The sequence below is a fragment of the Notamacropus eugenii genome, chromosome 3, assembly GCF_028372415.1.
Source record: "Notamacropus eugenii isolate mMacEug1 chromosome 3, mMacEug1.pri_v2, whole genome shotgun sequence".
Lineage (NCBI taxonomy): Eukaryota > Metazoa > Chordata > Mammalia > Diprotodontia > Macropodidae > Notamacropus > Notamacropus eugenii.
The window spans coordinates 426,964,218-426,970,246 of record NC_092874.1 but is presented as its reverse complement, the minus strand read 5'-3'; positions in this window follow the sequence as shown (position 1 = coordinate 426,970,246).

Sequence of the window (6,029 nt, the reverse complement as noted above, 5' to 3'; positions counted from 1 at the left end):
GTCCATCACCAGCTCCCCTTCCTCTTGCCTTTGGCAATATCATTCTTACCCATGGTTTCAGTCTTCACATAGGTGATCCTCCCTACTCCCATCTTTATTTTCAGCTCCAAACGCTCAGACTTCAACCCTTCATTCACAAGACTTGTCTTCAAATCTTGTCTCTGAAACTTACTAGTTATGTGACCTTGGACAAATCATTTAGCCCAGTTTCCTTCTATAAAATGAAAGGTTTGGGGATGGTCCCTCTAGCTGAAACCCTATGACTTCCCTCTGTCAACTGGACCTCATGTGGGTACTTCGCCAGCATCTCAAACTCACGGGTCCAACACAATTCAACCATCTCTTGCAAACCAGTTCTACTTTCTGGTTCTCTCCAATTTTGGCTTTTTTTTTTAAGAATTAAAAAAATCATCACCTTTATTTCAGAATATATCCCTCCTCCTTCTTAATTCAGCAAGCCATCCCTGGTAATAAGAAACAAAAAAAGGGGGAAACTAAAACTAATCAATAGAGTGTCCAAGTGTGTCATTTTATGTAATATACAACCATAGTCCCCTACCTCTACAAGGAAGGGAGAGAGGGCAGAAGGAAGAGAGAGGGAGATGTATTTTTTGTATCCCCTCTTCTATTTCTGCTGATGAGATGGTAGTGATTCTGCCATCTTCCTACAGTCTCAAGGTTCTGCCCTCTGGGATTAAAGCCTTGCTCACCTCCCACATCCAGTCAGTCCCAGCCCTCTAGTGTCTGCCTTTGCAGCCTTTCCAATGAGCCCTCCTATTTCCATTCATCATTCCATCTCACCTGGACTATTGTAATCACCTCCTCACTGTCCCAGCCCTGAGCGTCTCTCCTATGTTTCCACTCTCAACCTCCCTACCTTCTTAGAGGGAAAAAAAAAATCTGTCCTGTAGACCACAGCCCAAATAACCTCTCAAGGCAGAAATGGGCTTCCAATCCCAGGTCTTCTTTTTCTTGTACGTGAACCTGGATCACACATGTAACCCCCATTTTGCTCCCCTTTGCCTACACCAGTGATGTCAAACTCAGAAATGGGGGCCACTTTATATAAGAATCCCTGTGGGCCCCATAGTGACTTAGAATATCACATGTTAACATCATCTATGTTTTATCACATTTTTATTTTTGTTAAATATTTCCCAATTACATTTTGATATGGTTTAGTTGTGCTGGTCTGTTTTTGTTTTTTTACACTTCTGTTCTAAACAATCTTAAAGATTATAAAGATTATAAATTTTAGAGCAGGATTGGTAGACAAAGTTAGTTTCTTTCCACTTAGTTTCTGGAATTGAAGGTCCTGTTCCTATCTTTTGACTATGCCTAAGGTCCCAGTATACTCAGAAGAAAAAAAAACCCATAAAGATGTAGGTTAATGCCTATTTGGCAGTAAATCCCATATCTCTCCATGAATAGATTTAGTTAAAGGGACTCTCAGTTACTAATGTACAACATCTCACCTCAAGCAGCTGCTTTAGCACCTCCACCTAGGGGGCTTCTCTTTGGATGGATAAATTCTTGGCTCAGAACTCCATTTCCCAAGGACCAAGCTGACCTCACTCCTCACTATTGTTGTTGGTCAGTCAAGTCTACCTCTTTGTGACTCCATTTGAGGTTTTCTTGGCAAAGATACTAGAGTGGTTTGCCATTCCTCTGCCAGCTCATTTTACTGATGGAGAAAAGCTGAGATTACAGTTTTCACATGACTTGTCCAAGGTCACACAGGTAGTAAGTGTCTGAGGTCTGATTTGAACTCACAAAGAAGGGTCTTTCTGACTCCAGGCCCAGAGCTCTAGCCACTGCTCCACCTAGCTGCCCTTCACTCTAACTCTCTAGACTCAGCCTTACTCCCTAAATGGGTATACTTTCCAACCCCCTACCTTCCAGCTTCTCCTATTTGAAAGTTAAGTTCTCTGAGAGTAGAGACCATCTTGTTTGCTTTTATTTGTATATCCAGGACTTAGCACAAAATCTAACACACAATAAGCACTTAATAAATGCTCTATCTACCTATACTACTTGCCTAGGTTGTCTGTCTCTCTATCTACCTCTCCTTCCATCATCTATCACTCTATATCTATCTATATATCTATCTTTCATCTCCATCCATTTATCCATCCATCCATCTATCGGTCATCTATCTATCCAGTCTACTCATGGCCCACAGCCCTGGGCAGCTCTCACTGCCAAGCACATGCACTCTTGTAACATCCCCCTGATGGACAAAGTGGGAAAAATTCTGGATTTTTGAGTCAGAGAATGTGGGTTCCAATTCCAGCTCTTCTTTTTGTCTTAGGTGAACTTGAATAAGGCCTTGGGCAATAGAGCTAGAGCTGCAAGGGGCTCTTAAGAGATTTAATCTTTCTGGGTTCTGGTTTTCCTCATTCAAAGAATAAAGGGGTTGTACTAGGTAATTTCCAAGGTTCCTTCCAAATCTGAATCTATGACTCCATGGTTCTTCTTGTTGTCAGCATCCCAGAATTGTGATGCTTTGATATTGTAGAAGTCCAATAAGATAAAGTCTCTCAGAAAAAGTACTGGGCCAAGGTGGGGGGGAGGGGCCCAGGTCTGAAAAAACTGTCAAAATCTCCTTAGTACATTCTTTGAAATTCATTTGGGAAATAAGGTTGGCCATCAAGAGACATACATCTTTTTCTTTAAAATTTATTAAAAAATTAACATTTATTTTTCCCTCTGCTCCCTTTGTCTCCTCCCACCTGCCCCTGAAAGAAAAAAGAAAAAGAAAAAGCCCTTGACAACCCTATGCATTGTCGAGCAAAACAGATTCCCATATAGGTCATGTCCAGTAATGTGTGTCTTGTTCTGCCTGGTTAGTTCATTTACTCTGCCGGGGAATGGGCAGCACTCTTCACTATCAGTCATCTGGAAATAAACCTTAATCTTACACAGCTTTTTTTTTTTAATCACTCTAAATATTTTAACGATCAGGATTTTTTCCAGGTGTTAGTGGGGAAGTACTTGGAGAAAAATGATAAAGAGGGTTTTCTTTCTGATTTCTTCTGAATGAGAAACTCTGGAATTCTGATACCTCCAAGGTTTTTGGTCTCCAAATATTCAGGGGCACAACTCTCCTTAGGAGCACAGAACCACAGAATTCCCTATCTAGATAGGACCTCAGAAGTCACTTCATCCATGAGCCTAGAGTCAAAAGATCTGCGTTCTAGTCCCACCCCTGATGCTTACTCTCTGTGTGATACTCCCTGGGCCTTACTTTTCTTACCTATAAATTTAAAAAACGAGGTTGGATTAGATGGTCTTTGAAGTCCCTTCCAATTTTAGCTCTATGGTCCTGTGATCTTACGAACCTCTTCAACATCTGCAGAAGCTGAGGTCCCAAGAAGAAAAGTGATTTGTGGAAGAATAGATCAGAATTGTTGCTTTCTTTATCACCCTGGAAAAACTGGAACATTGCTTGAAGAGGAAAAACCACTGGTCTATTTCCTTCTCAAAACTGGAAGAGGATGAAATTATGCAGTGGGGAAAATGATAGAAATACATGGTTCCTCTTTGGTGGGTCACCCATCCTAAACCATATGAAGAAATGACAATTATCCTTAAGTTTTCCCTGCCTTCTTCTCTTCCTTTTGGAGCCTTGTCCTTTTCAATGGTTGTCTCCCTCCAGCCCTTCTTCCCTGCACCCTTCTGTGAAACGTGTAGCATTTAGGACAGTCATTGTGGGAGATTTTAGCCTGAATTTTCTGGTGTGTGTGTGTGTGTGTGTGTGTGTGTGTGTGTGTGAGTGGGGGGCCAAGCATACACTTTCCCCCAGAGTATCCATAATGTATTAATGTTGCATAATAAATATTCCTTGACTGAATACACAACTGTTTTCAGTTAAAAGTAAAATCCCCACTGGATGCTGAGAGCATAGACTTTAGAGAGCTTCTACTTCAACCTCCTTTTCCAAATGAGGAAAGTGAGCCCCAGAGGAGTAAAATGACTTGCCTAAAATCATGCAAAGTGTTCTTTCATGTCATGTTGCTCCTTATCTCAGGTCTCAGATACTTCACCAGCCTCTGGTTCTTGTCATATTTTTCTGGGGCAGTCCTAGAAGCTGAAGCATCAGGAATCTTGGTTCTACCCTAGCTCTGTTATTAATTTGATGTGTGACTTTGGGCCAGTCACTTTGATGCTCTATGACTCAGTTTTCCCATTTATGAAATGGGGGAAAAAACTTCTAAGATTTTGCCTAGCTCTGATATAACCATGTTTCTAGGTCTATTTTGTTGTTTTTCTTCAATTCTGTATCACTTTTTGTGACCCCATTTGGGGTTTTCTTGGCAAAGATACTGGAGTGATTTGCTATTTCCTTCTCTAGTTCATTTTACAGGTGAGGAAACTGAGGCAACCAGGGTTAGGTGACTTGCCCAGGGTCACACAGCTAGTAAGTGTCCGAGGTCAGATTTGAACTCATGAAGACAAGTCTTCCTGATTCCAAGCCAATTGCCCTTTCCTCTATAGCTAGACCTAATTTCACATGGTCTTGCTGCATTATTAATACAAAATGATATATGGATTGGTTTTCTTTTCATATGAAAGAGCCTAAAAGTGGCCTTCTCTTTTGCCATCTGCTTGAAGTTTAACATTGCTTCAGGCACTTACCCTTTCTGGGTTTCTTTTCCTCAAAAATAAAATGGCTCAATTCCTCTCTATGAGCTTCAGTTTCCTCATCTGTAAAATCCAGGAGTTGGACAAGATGACCCCTAGTTTCCTTCCCAGCTCTCTGATCCTATGATTGATGGTTAACTGTAAAGGCCACAGCTTGGAGAGGAGCCAGGGCTCGTAGGTATGATGCTTTTTATATGGCGGACATTTATGATAATCACAGAGTTTTGGAGTTGGAAAGCATTAGTTTGGTCCATTCCATGGAGGACCTTGAATGTCAGATAAAGGAATCTGGTCATTATTTGGTCTCTGATCTCTTGTAGTCAGCTGTAAAAAGTGATCTAGCCAGAAGTCTTACATGAGGAAGATACATCTGAGTTAAAATTTGTTTTCAACCAGTTTCCCGAGTAAGCTGTCTTTCCCATTCCCTTCCCCCTCCTCCCCTTATTTTCCTAGCTCAGTGGAGAGAGAAAGGGTTCCCAGATTGAAAGCAAGACTCCAGAGGTGTAAGATAGGGCTATTGGCTTCTGAGATTTGGATTCTCTTCACAGGGAAGCCATCTAATAGCCTTAGGCAGGACAGGGAACGAAGCACATATAAATCTGTAGGCTTGGGGAGAAACCAAAGATTCAGCTCATTGGTCTTTTCCATTAAAAACAAGGAACATGCATGATGGTCAAAACAATAAATTAACAAATTAAAAGATCCTTTTTAAGTTTCATGTGATGGTGGGTTATGGGAGAAAGAGTAAAAAAAGAAAGAATGGAAAGGGAAAGAGAAGGAGAGGGAGGGAAGAAGGAAAGGAAGACGGGAAAACTAAATTTAGCAAACATTGTGAAGACCGTAGGAACGTAAATTCCAGGACTAGGAGGGAACTTAGAGACTGTTTAGTCCAATTTTTTCATCACGTAGATGAGGAAACCGAGACTCAGAGAGGAAGTGGCTTGACCAAAGTCAAACAAGCAATAAACAACAGAGGTTGGATTTGAACTCATGTTCCCTGACACCAAATCCAGCATCTTTTATACTTTCCTGCACTAGCCTTGTCTTATCACCCCAGCTCTCCTTTGAGCTCACAATTGTTTGGATTGTCCTTAATGATGTGGGGGCTGGCAGTGGTGATCGGCAGAGAGAGACACCTCTCCTACTGAACTGAACTGTACCTTACTCCTCAAACAGTTCTCACTGAGCCTCTGACAGTGGTTTGAGGATTTAGCAAGTGAAGAAGCTGTGATGGGGGTGGGGCAGCAGCTGAAACTCTTATCTCCATCTCAGCAAAGAAGACTGCAGTTTTCCAGTTTTGGAGAGAAATGTTCAAGAGCTGCTCACAACAGCGTTTGAGCTCTGCTGAAGAAAAACACACACAGACACACACAGATCCAACGCCA